Consider the following 15,307-nt stretch of genomic DNA (forward strand, 5'->3'; position numbering starts at 1 on the left):
GCAAGACTTTCTGCAACGCCCCTGAGAGGAAACAGAGCATATATGAATAGCTTCCCTGCTGATCTGGTTGTATCAGCTACACAAACACAAGTAGAGCTGACAAAAACTCCCTTCTGTGCATCTGCCAGGAGAGGCTGGCTGCATAGGGTTATCCAGCAAGGTGGTATAACTCTGCAACACCAGCTGACACTGCTGTGCAGCTCACACTAGACCTGCCCTGCCAAAAAGCTGCATTCAGTCTGGACATATCTCTCTGCATCCGCAGGATTAAGACACATCTTTAACCTTGGTAGTTCACAGCAAAGGAGTAAGTCAGCCTATAAAACCAGCAACCATAAATGATTAGTTATTCTCAAAATCATTGTTACGTATTTGACCTGACTGCTGTGAAACTAGAACTTACCCCATAAAAAAAAAAAAAAAAAACACAAAATTTTTGTTCAAATCCTGTGTTCAAATACATCAATAGGAAGAGCTGTTTAGCACAGCAGTGGCTGACCTAGCTTCAGCAGAAGATCCTTTTCCTGTTTTAGCCAATAGGAAAAAATGTAGTGAGGTGAAGTAAAATAATAGTTTAGAAAAGATTTTCATTGATCAAACAGAAATGCTGGTATCCCTTTCTTCAAAACTGATACTGTGTGAATAAAGCCAAAGAAATGATGGTTAAAAAAACACAGGATGAAGAACACTTTTTTTCTGATACGTACAATAGAAAGTTATAAATCAGTTTTGCTATGATTGGTCATAAAACTGGAACCATGCCCCTGTCTGAAGATCTTGTGTCTTTTTGGTGTGTGGTCAAGGGAAAAACCCTCTGTGTATATTGTCAATAAGTAGGAAAAAGAATCTGAGCTAGAGACTCAATGTATCTCAAAATAGTCTAGAAAAATAAAAACTTTTACACTATTTTCAGAAGTAAAGATGGGAAAATGGAAGAAAACCGGTGCATAGTTAATGCTGCCATTGCTTTTTTCAGTAACATTGTCTTGCTCTCAGGGAAAAAAAAAAAAAAAAAAAAAAAAATCGCAGAAATGGGAAGTATAAATTATAAAATGTTGTTAGAGTGAAAATAGATTCTAATTTATTATATTCCATTATGATTAGGCACAAGTTTGTTTCCACCTGTTTTAGATATATTAAAAATTATAATAGCCTGACAGCTTCCATATGGAAAAAAAATAATTGATGGCTCTCCTGGCCTAGATCTCGACTAGAGCTCAAGAGTTGGATGTATGCACACAGACTTTGAACACAGGTAATGAAATGACAATGTGCTATGATAACATGATAATTAGATATGTCACTGGTGCTTCAGTCTTCTGTAAGTTAGGTCACAGGAAGAAAATATCAGATTACCAGAAAGAATTTGTGACAATAAGAATCCTGAGCCTTACAATGATTCGCCTGTGCAATTAGACATGATATCCTTATTGATCCACGCTCTTTAGTGTAAAATGTAGTGTAAGTACTTTAAATTATGAACAAGGTTTATCATCACTCTTTAGAATTGAAGAAGTAACTGATTCATTCAAATAACTACAGCTACCTCTTCTAACAAGTAAAAAAAAAAAAAAATGTGATTAGTTTACAGAGAGGAACTAAAATGTAAGAAAGATTTACACTCTTTGTAGACTTATACCTTATGAGACTCATCTAAATCAGATCATTATTAAATAGAAATAGGTCCCTGCAGGCTTGTTTTTAATTTCAGGGTGACAAAGATGAGAAACATGGTGTACAAGCAAAAGCTTGCAGAGTTGAAATGAATGATTACATAAAGGAATTAGATCTTCTGGTGTGAAGTTTCATATCTGCACAGTCTGCTCATTACATTTCACAGCAACCCTACAATTCAAGAAACCCATTGTCAAGCAAGGAATAACGTCAAGCAAGCTCCGTAATTCAGCAAAAGTCATTCCTTGTCCTAACAGTCATTGCTAGCTGAAAGGAGAGGTGAAAAGAAAGGACAACCACATCTTGCTCATTAGGTTCAGAATGGATTTATTTCATTGCAAATAGTCAGAGTTGTCAAGGAACAACAACCTATCTGCATGTCATGCTGTGTGATAATTATTTTAAATGCTTCCTTGTGCATTGTACAATCTCTCTTCAAATAATACTCTGCTTAAGTTCTTTGGGAACATTTCCTCTTTAGAATTCCCTTTTTACTATTATATCCATGAGCCTCCACTAAGGGAGTGAGTTTTTATTACTTTGCAAAACACAGAACAAAGCAAAATAGATTATAATAGATGATGTGCTTTATGTAAAAATCATTTTGTAGTTCCTCTTTGCTTGTGCATTGGCCTTGTTTTGATTTTGGACTTTGTACTGTGGGACATTTGCCTTCCTTGCTGTCTTCTCTATGCGCAAGCATGCGGCATGTTCTTGGCAGATACAATGGCAAGCAATTTCCCCTTGCAACTGAAAATATTTCCACTGCTGCGAGGTGTTTCTCCACTGAGAACTTAGCGGGTGTCACTAAAGAGGTTTAATTATATGTCACACATATGCTACAGTCTCTAGTTCCACTCTTTGTACACAGGCTGCAGGTACTTAAAAAATAATGATTTAGATGTTTCATTTTGGACTGTTTAAAATACTGTAGCGATACCAGTAGCCCCAAAATTATTGTTCTCACAGCTGTTCAGAGTTCTTGTGTGAGAAATGAAAAAAGAAAAATACTAAAGTAAGACAGTGATAGCTTAAGGCAAACAGAGTTATCATCCAAACTTTGAGCAATATCTAATGGCACATGAAGCACTTAAATTCAGAATCCAATTCCATGATTATTCAGTGGCAAGTTTTGATCATAATGAACTATTTGGAAGAGCAGTGACCATGGCATGAGACAGACAGCAAATGAACCTGCTAGTCAGTGATAAACAGGGAGAAGATCCAGATGACTTCACTTCTTGTTATATCTTTCAGCCAGAATTGGTCTTGAGTGTTGCCAGTCTCCACTAAAGCTTCCTTTTATGTAACCGTTACGGCTACTAAAAATGTGTGGAAATCAAAGCACATATGATCTGATTTTGAGTTTTAATGTCTCATCTGAAAAATCTCTCAGGCATATACCACATCAAACCCAATTATCTGCTTCCAGAAAGATGAAGGGTTGACTAATTTTCTGGCTGAGCTCTTATGCCATGAACATGTAAATTCTAGACAAGCCCAGGAAATGTGTTGACTGTCTGAAATTCCTTTGAAAAATATGAACTCTAATCACACTGGGGAACGCATTTTAGCAAAAAAATGCAGGGTCACTGTACAGTTATCATACAGAGATTATCATAGGAAATTTTATATTTATTTTTAACAAAGCTTAACTGAACTATATTATAAGAATCAAAAGGAATATTTTATCAGAAATTCTAAAGTTAAAAAACTGCATGACATCAGTCATAGGTACTAAAGTATAAAGCTTTTGGTTTCTAGACTGTTTTTTTTTTTTTTTTTTTTTTTTTTTTTAAGACCAATTTATGTCATTTTATTATGTCTGAAAACAACACTCTATTGTCTAGGTTGGCAACATAAGACTTGAAAGAAAACTACTTTTATTTTTCTACCCCAAAACATTATAGTGTTGTTATCCCTGCAAGTACATGGGCAGCCTCCATGTAAAGAAGGCAGAAAGAAAAAAATCACTTTATGTGACTGCAGATATTTTTGCCTTCTCAGGGCTAGAAACTCTTACTGTAGATTTTTATTTATTTATTTATTTTTGGTAAGAAATTGATATCGCTTCTGGCTTGCTACAGAAAGACATCTTACATGTTTACATTGTATATGTATTCATTTGCTCATGGTGTTGAACATGCTAGGTGTTGAACAAGCTGGTTCATTTTAGTTTTATGGAAATGAAGAAAAGGGAAGTGACATTACAGGGGTAAGTCCTGAAAAGTCACATGGAAGTCAGGAACTGTATTCAGAGTACATGCCCTAGATCCAAAAAAATAAAAATAAAAATAATTAAAAGCAGATGACGGTCATCAACCCCTCATTCAGTTTGTCAGTGGTGTGCCGGTCAGTTGTCACATCTGCTCTGGCCTGAGAGCACAAGTGTAGTTCTCTGCCAGCCCTAGCACATGTGGTTTCTTCCCCAGCAGTCACACTGCAGGAATCACAAGGAAGAACTGCATTTTTTGAAATGAGAATAGGGAATCATTATGACAATGACAACAACAACATAGAACTTAAACGAGTTTCGTCAGTTCATTGAAAAAACTTGCTTAGTCTAAGTATTTATTTTCGTTGCTCAGGTACAAATTTACCTGTTAGGGCTTTTATTTTCTGGTCAACCTTTTTCAAATTACCAGTGCTGTGAGCATGAATAGGCATTACAAATGCTCAAAACTGCAAAGTCAATGAGAGCTGAGGCTTCTTGGCAGTTCCTAGAGCAAAGTGGTTTGATCCAGGAAAACAAGCACTGGATTGGGCCCTCTATTGTGGTTCCAGTTCTGCTATTGATTCTCTGCATGGCCGCCAGAGAGGGATTTTTTTTCCACTTCCACAGACTGTAAATAGAGATAAAATGCATTTCATCTCATAGCAGAGATATAATCATTAAATTTTATGATTCACTTGGGCACTATTGTGAAGAATGCTCTAGAAAGGATTACAACGAGTGGAATAATTCTGCATTCATTATATGGTGTAGCCACTAGTTAAGCGATATGGATAAAAACACTGAACAGATGCAGGACTTTCTAAGCACAGCCTACTACAGTGAATGAAGTTGGGAATAGGGGAAGGTAGGGAAGGAGGTGGTTGTGTTATTAAAGACTATATTATAATGTACGTATATGGTTCCAAATTCAGGTTGGATGAACAGCCTCATTTTTCAAAACTTTGAAAGCTTTACTTTTCAAATGAAACCTTATTTCTTAATTAAAGTTTTTTGGTGGATTTTCTATATAAAAAAAATAATAATAAAAAAAAATAATAAAAAAGCAAAAATGAGTTTCAGTCAATTGTACTGTGCATCAAAGTCCACTGAAAAATACCCACTAAAGTGACAACAATTGGTTAGAATTTGCATTAAGTATAATTGGCACTACTTAATGGCATATTCAACAAAGAGGTGAAGACATCACTGAATGAAAGATTCTTCAATCCAGAAAATGAGTAAAATGGGAGGAAAACCCATTGCTGTATGTGGTCTAACTGTAGGCTTTGCTCTTTCAGAGGTCATTTGATAAAGCACTTAAATACATGTAAACTTTGAGGCATGAGTCTCAAGCACCACCTCAGCTTACCTGAATAACTAAATAGCTAAATACCTAGCTTATGGAAACATATTGTTTGATCAAGACTAGCCTTTGTTAGCCTTGTGGTTTTCAAAAACTATTGAATTTGCTCCAGCCATATTTTTGAATAGATCTTCACAGTAGTTGATAGATATTAACTGAAAAATCACTGGAATTAAAATAAGGAATCTCAAAATACATTGTAATTTTCAAAAATCAAAATTACTATTAGGTTAAACATTTCAAATTTCAAATATGTTGGGTATTTCTCTGGAGAGAAGAAACAGAATAGTAGGTCAGTTGAAAACCAAACCAAACCAAACCAAACAAGAAGACTTAAAAAAGAAGAAAGAAAGAAAAAAAAAAAAAGGCATCTTGGCTGGTATCTAGTGTCATGTGACAATGTGCTATGTAAAAAGGCTTTTTATGGCTGTTAAGACTTCATACATATTTGAGAAACTATTTTTGAAGAAGGGCTCTCTGATCTGCAAGGCACGTGTAAGCAAATAAGAAAGAAACCATTTGCTAGGTCCAGCAAAAGGAAATAATTCTGAGTGCAGCTCTGGACCATTTAAAATAAACACCTTTAGTAATAAATGGAACTTTTGTATAGAAAGCAAAAAACTGAGCAAGTTTCTTTCTGCCAAGAACCAGATTCTTTTATGTTTTACACCTGTTTCTTTGTTAAGAAGCTGCAAAAGTATTTAAGAAGGGCTGATACCTGAGATCAACAAGCAGCCAGCTTGTTGTCAGGAGAAAAATAAATGTATGTCATCTGGAAGCCATGTGCAAAGATTTTAGTATCTCCATCACAGAGACAAGTCTTAGACACAAAGCATGGAAAGGAGTGGGTTTGTGCTTTGCAGCCTAAAATACTTTGTCCCACTGATTTTACTGTGTGCTGTTGGGAAGTTTTTCTTTGACAAAAGTGGTTAGATGCCCTTAAAACTGAGATCGATACCAGCAGTTAGAAGAGTAGATTAAACAAACTAGGGAACAAACCACAGACACCGCACAATTTCTGCAGTATTCCAGAACTTCTTGTTTCTGTAAATTAAATGTCAGACTAATTGATAGTGGCTGAAAATAAAATACTAAACAAGATTCTGGGTTTGACATTTCACACTGTGGTGGCTTCCTAGAAATGAGAGATTATTAAGGACTGAGAGCCAGGCAAACATCATGATAACTTTTTTTTTTTTTTTTTAAATCTGTGATGAATTACACTGAGTGACAGAAAAATCTTGTTCTCTTTCTACTTTCTTTGGGAACCTGGTACAATTGTCTCTGTCTCTTTTGTGGTTTTGATTTCTGTGTTCGATTTGTGTGTTTTGGGTCCCTCTTCACAATATGATAACTTTCTGAAATTGAAGATTATGAGATTAGGAATAAGTGTGCATCTTATCTTATTTTGCTCTCCCTTGTCTGTCTTTCTTCCCTTGATTTTCTTGAAAACTGCCAGTAACTGAATACATTCCATTTCTACCATATTTGTTTGCAGTGTTGGTTGGTCCAAATTTAGGAATTCATCATATTTGCTATCTTTTCAAATTTTGCTAGGCCTTTAAACTGCCCTAGGTTTATCCTGAAGTACTATGGGATGAAAGGTTCTTCCCCCATCAAAAGAGCTCTAGGAAAACACTGTCTTCCAGATTCCTAGGCTAAAAGGCAATTGCTGTCTCCTTAATAAAGAGTGATCAGTCTCCTCTAGTAAACCTAGAGACAAATGTGTGTTGGAAATCTTGCAGCGAATCAAAAGCTTGTTCATAGGCTGCTAGGGAACCATTATGATTGAACTGTGAGATGGCTGTGCTGAATTTATTGCTTGTGAATTATGTAAAGTGTAAAGCCTGAGAACATTATCTCAGACATAAACTGACTGTATTCACAAAACAAAGTATTTGCAAGTAAAGAGATTTGCTACATAATTAATCTTATTATTGTGAGATGGAAAGCAAGGTCAGGATTCTAATTGTCCAGTTGGAATCCTAAAATCGAACAACGTAACTTGGCAGTTTTACATACTGTCTTGATGGTAGTTTGAAAACCAGCATAAATAATCAGTCATTAATAATCTGTAATATAACTTCATAACAAACAATAAACCAGATCCCCTTTTCCTTGCTCATTGCTGCTCATGGGTTTAGCAACATTTACATCCTAATGTTTGTTCTTACATAACTGTTATTCAGCTTCCAAAAATTAGGCTTAATAATTTGTTTAATTAGTTCTTTCACCTTCTAGTTGTTGAGTTCAATAAATTAAACAAACAAAAAAAAAGGCAAGCAAAAAAATAAAAATAAAAAAATAATGAACCAGAGTTTTTGAAAACTTAGGTATGGAAAAGTGTACAACTATTATTAAAAATAATAATAATAAAATCCTGCAGTTACCTTTTAGAAGAATATATTGTAAACGAATATATTGTAAACATTAAACACAGGTTTCCAGTTGCCAAAACTTCTGCCTAGAGTAAATTCTTTATTTTCTGTTATGTTCAGACAGTTCAGGAATGCATAGGCAATGAGTTATCCACAAAATAAGTAAGAAGTTGAGGGAACAGTGCTGCACCTTAGGCAGGCTGAAATGATGGTTGCTTAAATGTAACTATCTTTGTATCAATGCAGATGAAAGGCAGCACTGTCTGGGATAGTCCCCACAAATGAAAGTAAAATTATGGAAAAATGATAAGTATCTATAGTGAGAAAGAGCAAAATGTAGATAGGTCAGCAGTACAGTATGAATGTTGTCACGGATCCAAGAGTCATGCCAGTCTGAAGGACAAGAATGTCTTGGGAACCAACCAGATAAACTATTGTCTTTGTCCCTCAGCTGATCAGCCAGCTGGCAGAAGCTCCCAGCCCCAGTTCCTGTCTTCCAGCTCTCCATGGACTGAGTGGCACTGCTCCTCAGGAAGGATCTGCCAAGCAAGGCACTTATTGCTGGGGGCAAGTCAAGAACTGGAGCACTGTGATGCATTATGCACTCAAGAAAAGAAAAAAATATGGCTTCAAGGACACTCTAACCCTGCACAGAAAAGAAAAATAAACATACAAACAAACAAACTAAAAGTGCTTTATTCAGTGAATGTTATAGAGCCTGTAGACTGCTTTGTCTCCAAATACACGTAGAGCAACTGGGGAGTTAAACCCAGCTTCATTCTCACAGTCACACAATTTATTTATATTCCAAATATATTATTTCCACACTTAAAGAATGCTGAATGTAAAATTAATATGACGACATTTTGCTAATGTAGATACATCAGTCCTGGAGGTCTTTGAAGAAGAAAGAATAACAGATAGAATATTTGGATGCAATATGGAAACAGGTAAGTTGTTGTTGTTTCATCTCTATATATGTATATATATGGGAGTGGTGACACACCTACAAAACCACTATCCAAATACCTAAAACCCTGAGAAGCAGTGGATTTAAGGTGACATGGTGTTGCAGAGGAAGCTACTGGCTTTCCCAATGATGAAAGCTGGCAATCTTCATTACTGCTGTGTAGGCTGAATGAAAGTTAAGCAAGCTTTATCCATGCTAGGTGTCAGCCTCAGGCTGAAAACCTCTAGAACTTGTCAGCAAGACCTGTTCAACCATTTCAATTAGAGGAAAAAAATGACTGTCCCAAGTTAAGGAAAAATCAACAACACAAAAATAAAAACAAAACCTTTCTTTTTACTGGAAAGGTTTGAACTCCCACACTAAGCAGCAGGATCTTGAACACTGACAAAGAGGTAGTATAAATTGAATTTAACATCTTTATTAAAAAAAAAATATCAAAATTGGTCAGATGCTTCTTAGACACCTCAGTCTGAACATTTATTTTAGCGATTGGCAGTTAAAATCGGTCGTAAGAAGGGGAAACAGTTACAACCTAACTTCCATCATAATCTTTATATAAATTACATTGAAACTATTTTATACCTCAGTCATACATCTTCATTTCTCCTATCATAGCCGTGAAACTGTGTAGCAAAGGATGCAGAGGAAAGCACTCACATTTTCTGCTGAATCCATGATGAGTAAGTATGATGTATATTTATGCTTACATGTGTATTAGCTATATTTGCAGGTCTGGTTTATGTAATATTGATCTTCTTTATTCTCTGGTGTTTCACCACAAAAAACAAGAAGCTGGCTGCATGTGATGAATCTCATGCACATGAATAACCTCTAGAAAGTGGAGCTTATGGGATGACTCACAGCGTCGGAAGTGTTACATGTGCTTAGATGTGCAAGCAGAATGGGGAGTTAGCTTAACATAGTTTACATACTTTTCATTTCAATTTTTCTATTTTGGTCTACATGTAATACATAACAAATTCCGCTGCTTTAAAGGGTTGTTACAAGTGAAATAAGTTTTAACAAATTACAATTAAAAATGTGTACCAATATGTATTTCCAATATGTATGTATAGTAGAGTCTGGTTTTCATTCTTGTTGCATTAATTATGGTTGTGGTTTGTTATCTGTGTATCGAAGTCATAGCTTACTTCTGTCATACTTCTACAGCTGCAGATATTGTTCAGTGCAGTACAGGAAAAGTACACTTAGCAACCAAGAAGAGCTAAGAATGATAAGGATTTTAGATAAGACTGACACAAAACATTATGGTGACTCATCAATGTAAACATAATAATTGGGAGTTTCTACTGCTTTCTGGTAACTCAAATATCAGAGCTGGTTTAAAACATATGAAAAGTGTTTGCCTAGGGCAGTTCATGTCTGGTTGGTGCCTACTGCAGAGCCCTCCATTGCACAGCTGGATATGTTACCAGTGCTGCTAGGGTAAATCTCCTCACCTCACCCCACCTTTGGCTACTTGCAGCCATGGTATTTGGCTGTAAGTCCCATTAGTCACCATCAGGTAGGCCAACGTCTAGTGTTCTGTGTTGAAAAGAGATCAAAATGACCCTGACTTTGTGGAGGAGACCAGGCAGAGGCATTGTGGATGGAAAGTAAGGGCCTTGCATGGAAGAACTTCTGTTCTCTTCCCAGCACATGGCTTGGCAGTACTGAGGACAAACATGTGTTATGACTAGTGAAGACTGGAAAAGGTTTTGGGGGAATTTGGGGAAATAAGATCCCCGTACAAACTGAAGAGAACAGTTAGTATGGGAAGAGGTTTCTGCCCCTACAAACAATATTTCCCTCAGTATTTCATAAATTATTCCGTCTTGCTTCTCTGAACTCCATTCAATTGCTTTCCTCCTTCTTGGTCCTCAGTCTTCAGCCCTGCAGTAATAATCTACAAGTACTCCAATTTTTCCACAAATCTGCCTGTTAATGACATTTGGGGAGCATTACACTGGTTCACCAATGGAGGATTGAACCACTAACTTTTTCAGAGTGCTGTAATGAAAGCAAAGGATGCAAAGAGGAAAAAAATGCAGTAGAGAGAATTCAAAATCTGTTTCTCTTATTCTGTTGTCCACCTTGACTTAAATTTACCAAAAGAAGGCAAGGAAAACTTCAGCAGATACTAACATTTTTGTTGTTGCCTATCCCAACATCAACAGAAGCAGTCACAGCAAGAAGACTAGACAGTCTCTCAGTCTCTTTTCGAGCCCCAGTAGTACTGTACCCATTCACCTCCTGACTACTGCAAATTACTATTACAAAAGGCTGTCTCAAAGAGCAGACTTCATGGTAAAACAAACATAGCCCAAAACCTGATTACCAGGAGGCTTGTAAGTGGGGAACAAGCACACTCAATTGCCATGGCAGGCCAAGATCTGCACCATTTATTTGCACGGATTGCAAAGGAGTTGGTCTCAATGAGAATATCCTGTCCACTTTGGAAGACCATCAGGCCTCTCTCCAGAGGTTTACCAAGGACTGTGCTTGACATGGCTTCCTCGTGGCTGGTTTCTCTTCCTCTTCCAGACAAAAGCACTCATCTGTTACTTCGGCGTATAGCTCATTTTATGGGTTTTAACAAAAGCTTAATATTTTTATTCTTCTAGATTTTCCAGTATACATTTAAGATTGTCTAATAATAGTTTTGCCTGCAGGAATCCAAGCTACATTCTACAACTGACAGAGATATGGCATCTGTGTTACCACAGTCACATCATTCAAGTATAAGTAGAATTGTCCTATATATGTAGGCTGTGTGCTCATTACAAGTTCAAGTCTACATAATACAGTTACATTTGTGGTCAGGAGATGATAGTATATCATATTAACATGCAGGAAGTGAAGTCCCAGAGAGGCTAACACTTACATATAATCTTAGCTTTATGTTCATGGGTGCTCTCTGATAACTGAAGGAGAATATTTTCAGTGGACAAAACCTAACTATGTGTTTGTAGATTGTAAACTCATACGTAATTTTCATGAAACTTCAATTCAATCCTCTTGTGTGTATGCTTTAGCCATATTATTACTGGACACAGTATTTTTCTGACCAACCCCCAGCTTTGTGTGCCTTTTTTTTTTTTGATTTCTGCTGTTTGTATGTTACTATCACTAAGAGTAGTACTTTGGGTTATTTTCCTAGAAAAGCACAGTTAAAAGAAAACGTTGTCACCTACACTGCTCCAGGCAGTACAATCTGCAATCTGTCTCTTATAGCAATATTATTTTACAACACATTCTTTTTCTTTTTTCTTCTCCTCTCCTCTCCTCTCCTCTCCTCTCCTCTCCTCTCCTCTCCTCTCCTCTCCTCTCCTCTCCTCTCCTCTCCTCTCCTCTCCTCTCCTCTCCTCTCCTCTCCTCTCCTCTCCTCTCCTCTCCTCTCCTCTCCTCTCCTCTCCTCTCCTCTCCTCTCCTTTCCTTTCCTCATGACTGTTGGGAAATCTACACAGAAAAGAGGAAGTATGCTCTACCTGGTCAAAGAAGCGCATGGAGACCTATAATGTTATGTGCAAGTCTGCCCAGTCTTCAAACCCAAGCAGCTGTGTTTCCTTGTCTGGACATGGAGAAATCTTCCTTGCACTGTATGCCCAAAGTTTCCACTTTTCAAGCTCCTAACCACCCCTTCAGCTACAAATTTCACTTCTAATGCAACTACGGGAGAGAGTAATCAAAATGCATCCCTCCACTTCAGGTAATAAAGCACCTCCTGCAGCTCTCTTGACCTGGCTGGCTGAACCTGCTATCCCTTCCGCACTGCAGTCTGACACAAAGAAATATGGAGAAGCCCTTATTCACCTCAGGGAATAAAAAGCTCAGAAGAACAGGAAGGTGAGTATGAAAGGGAGAAATCATGAAACAGAAAATTAAAAAATTAAAGGGTTAAACTGAGGTGAGGTTTAAGGGAACATTTAAGGGAAAAGGAAATATAAATAGAAAACAGCAACAACAAAGACAAAGTAGGAAGATATTGAAGAATTACTGTTGGTATGATGAAAATAGAAGGTTGATAAGGCAAAATGATGTTGTAGAGCAAGTAGAGGATAGACTAACATATCTGGGAAAGATTAGAAGAGGCTGTCTTGAAGGAAGAGAGATTCAAAAAAAAAACAAAAAACAAACAAACAAACAAACAAACAAAAACAAAAACATTGAGGATCAAAAAAAAAAAAAAAAAAAAAAAAAGGAGGCCAAAATGTCTTATTACAAGTAAAGCTATTTATTTTACCAGTCCTTTGGTATTCATCATGTAATGACCATTAGGTTACTAAAAGTCTGAAAAATTTTCCATTGTGCATCCAGCTCCTCAAACCCCACTGCGTTGGGAAGACAGTATTCTGAAATGGGGATAAACTGATAATTTAGCAAATAACTTCAGTGGATGGGAAGGCTAATTCAGGAAACAGTAAGGGTAGAAAAAATAGCTATTTTTTATTCAGACTGGCCTTCAGTGTTAAAGTTGAGAATATACCAAAAGCCTGTTTTGTAAGATTTATGTTTCTTCTTCCTCATTTTTGACATCTTCCGTGCATGGAAAAGAGAAGAAAAAAAAAATAAAAGAAAGAAAAAAAAAGCAGTTTTTACAATTGCTATTTGAAATATGAAGCCTTACTTAAAGGCAACCAGCTAGCTAAGCTAGTGAAAATGGCACGATAATAACCTTGTCTGCCAGTGTAGGCAACTGAAGGCAACAATATAATTTAATGTAATCCCAATTACCATACCATGATGCCAACAACCCTTGTTCAGTAGGGGAATTTTGCTGACATTCAGCTAGTAAAGTGGAGTCAATGAAAAAGTAGAATTACATGCAAAAGACCAAGTGACACCAAAATTTAACTCACAGAATAAAGATTATCTACCCTGTGCTAGGCAGATGGTGATTATACTTTATTCTATAACCTCATGCATGGTTGATTATACTGCACCATAGAGGGGCAGAACAGTAATAACAGGACTGCAAATGACTGGATTTTGCCAAGCTGTTCCACATAGATATCAGCCAGCTTGAATGAAATGAATAATAATGAAATTAAGGCAAATTACTAGTTCAGGCAAGATCTACTGCTATATGTTTGGCACGCTGTAATGTAATTAGAACTGATCAAGCTATTAATTGTGTAAAATTATCAGTCACATTTTGCCCTTGTTTCTGTTTGTGAGTCTTCTGTGAGCAGATCATGACTTTTACAGACTTCTTTATTTCTGATGTTGGTTCTAATTGCTTAAAATCAGTACGTGAGAAAAAAAAAAAAAGAAAGAAAGAAAAAAAGGAAACAAAAAACAACAACCTACAGGCTTCTTTTGAACTGTTGATATCAAGTTTCAAGTATACTGAAGTACTTGTATTCAGCTTCTTAATGATAGTATAGTTGCTCACTTAGTTGTCTGATATGATCTATGTTCCCTTACTTTTGCAAAATGAGGAGGAGGAATGAAGAAAATAATGGCAGTAATGAATTTCTGTGGCATGTAAGACAAAGACGGTAGTAGGCAGGCCTAACAAATGGTAGGAAATGCCTTAAAGTTCCATCCCATCTATGCATGCAAAACCAAATTATCTAATATTATCAGAAGCCTGCAATTAGAATAAGCAAGCACTGCACCCTGGGCTACATAATGTCAGAGTGTGCCTAGTAATCCATTAATGAAATGCTCCTGTAAGGTTGGAAAGTACCATAATCACCCTCTGACATGTAGGGAATGAAGACACAAAGTGTGTATCTCAACCTGAGGAACTAGGCCTCTGCAACCATATTAAACCCCAGCCACACCACCACCTGAGCATGTGACAATGTACTCCCATCCCACCTTGATTTTGCCAGAAGGAGAGAAACCAGCCAAATCCCAACCTGAACAGAGAACAACTGGGCACACAGAGGTCAATCTTGATACAGTTAGAGACGTTTACCAGAACTCATGCTGGTTAAGGTGTGTATACCTGAAGTAACGTCTCCCGCATTCACTACCAACCTCCTAACTAATGACTGTGTTTCTTGTCTATCCCACCTCTTGCCGGAGAACCGATGCTACTCCATGCCACACTCCACTAGAAAAAATAAAAATAAAAAATAAATAATAATCTCATTGTTGAGTACCAATCTGTCCTTGGTTTATATTCTGATGTTATTGCTGCTGCTGGAAAGTAAATTCTAATTAAAGCAATTGTCTTCAGGTTAATACAGCATGACAGCTTAAATTAATAATTTTAGACCAAAACGTTTAAATACAAATTTTGCTCAAGAACTCTTTTGCCTCGCTTTGCCAGTCTCTCCACCTGCTTCCCTTTATACTCCATGCATCACCTTTGTGTGACAAGGAAGTGAGCATGCTCCAGGCTGACTGAAGAAGCCGGGCTTGTCTCACTCAAGCCACCAACTGAAAGCATGGCAAAGGAATCACCATACGCAGTAAAGCAGTATAAAAGCAGCGTGACAGACGACTGCTTGCCAGATTAGCTGCCAGGGGTTTTTACCCTGCTGGTGACATCCCCTCGCTCCCAACCCTACTGGTGCCCGGACAGCCGCAGGTGTAGGGGAGCAGCCGTGACACTGAGACCGAGCCACCCAGCTGCCTCCCTTGGGGCTCGGATGGATGCTGTGGCTCCAAGTTACCAAAGACGACTTTTTGTTTTGTTTGTTATTTTATTTATTTTGTTGTTGCTGCTGATCTTTCCCAGCAGGAGCAACCTG

The sequence above is a fragment of the Anas platyrhynchos genome, chromosome 3 (assembly GCF_047663525.1).
Source record: "Anas platyrhynchos isolate ZD024472 breed Pekin duck chromosome 3, IASCAAS_PekinDuck_T2T, whole genome shotgun sequence".
In the NCBI taxonomy this organism is placed as follows: Eukaryota; Metazoa; Chordata; class Aves; order Anseriformes; family Anatidae; genus Anas; species Anas platyrhynchos.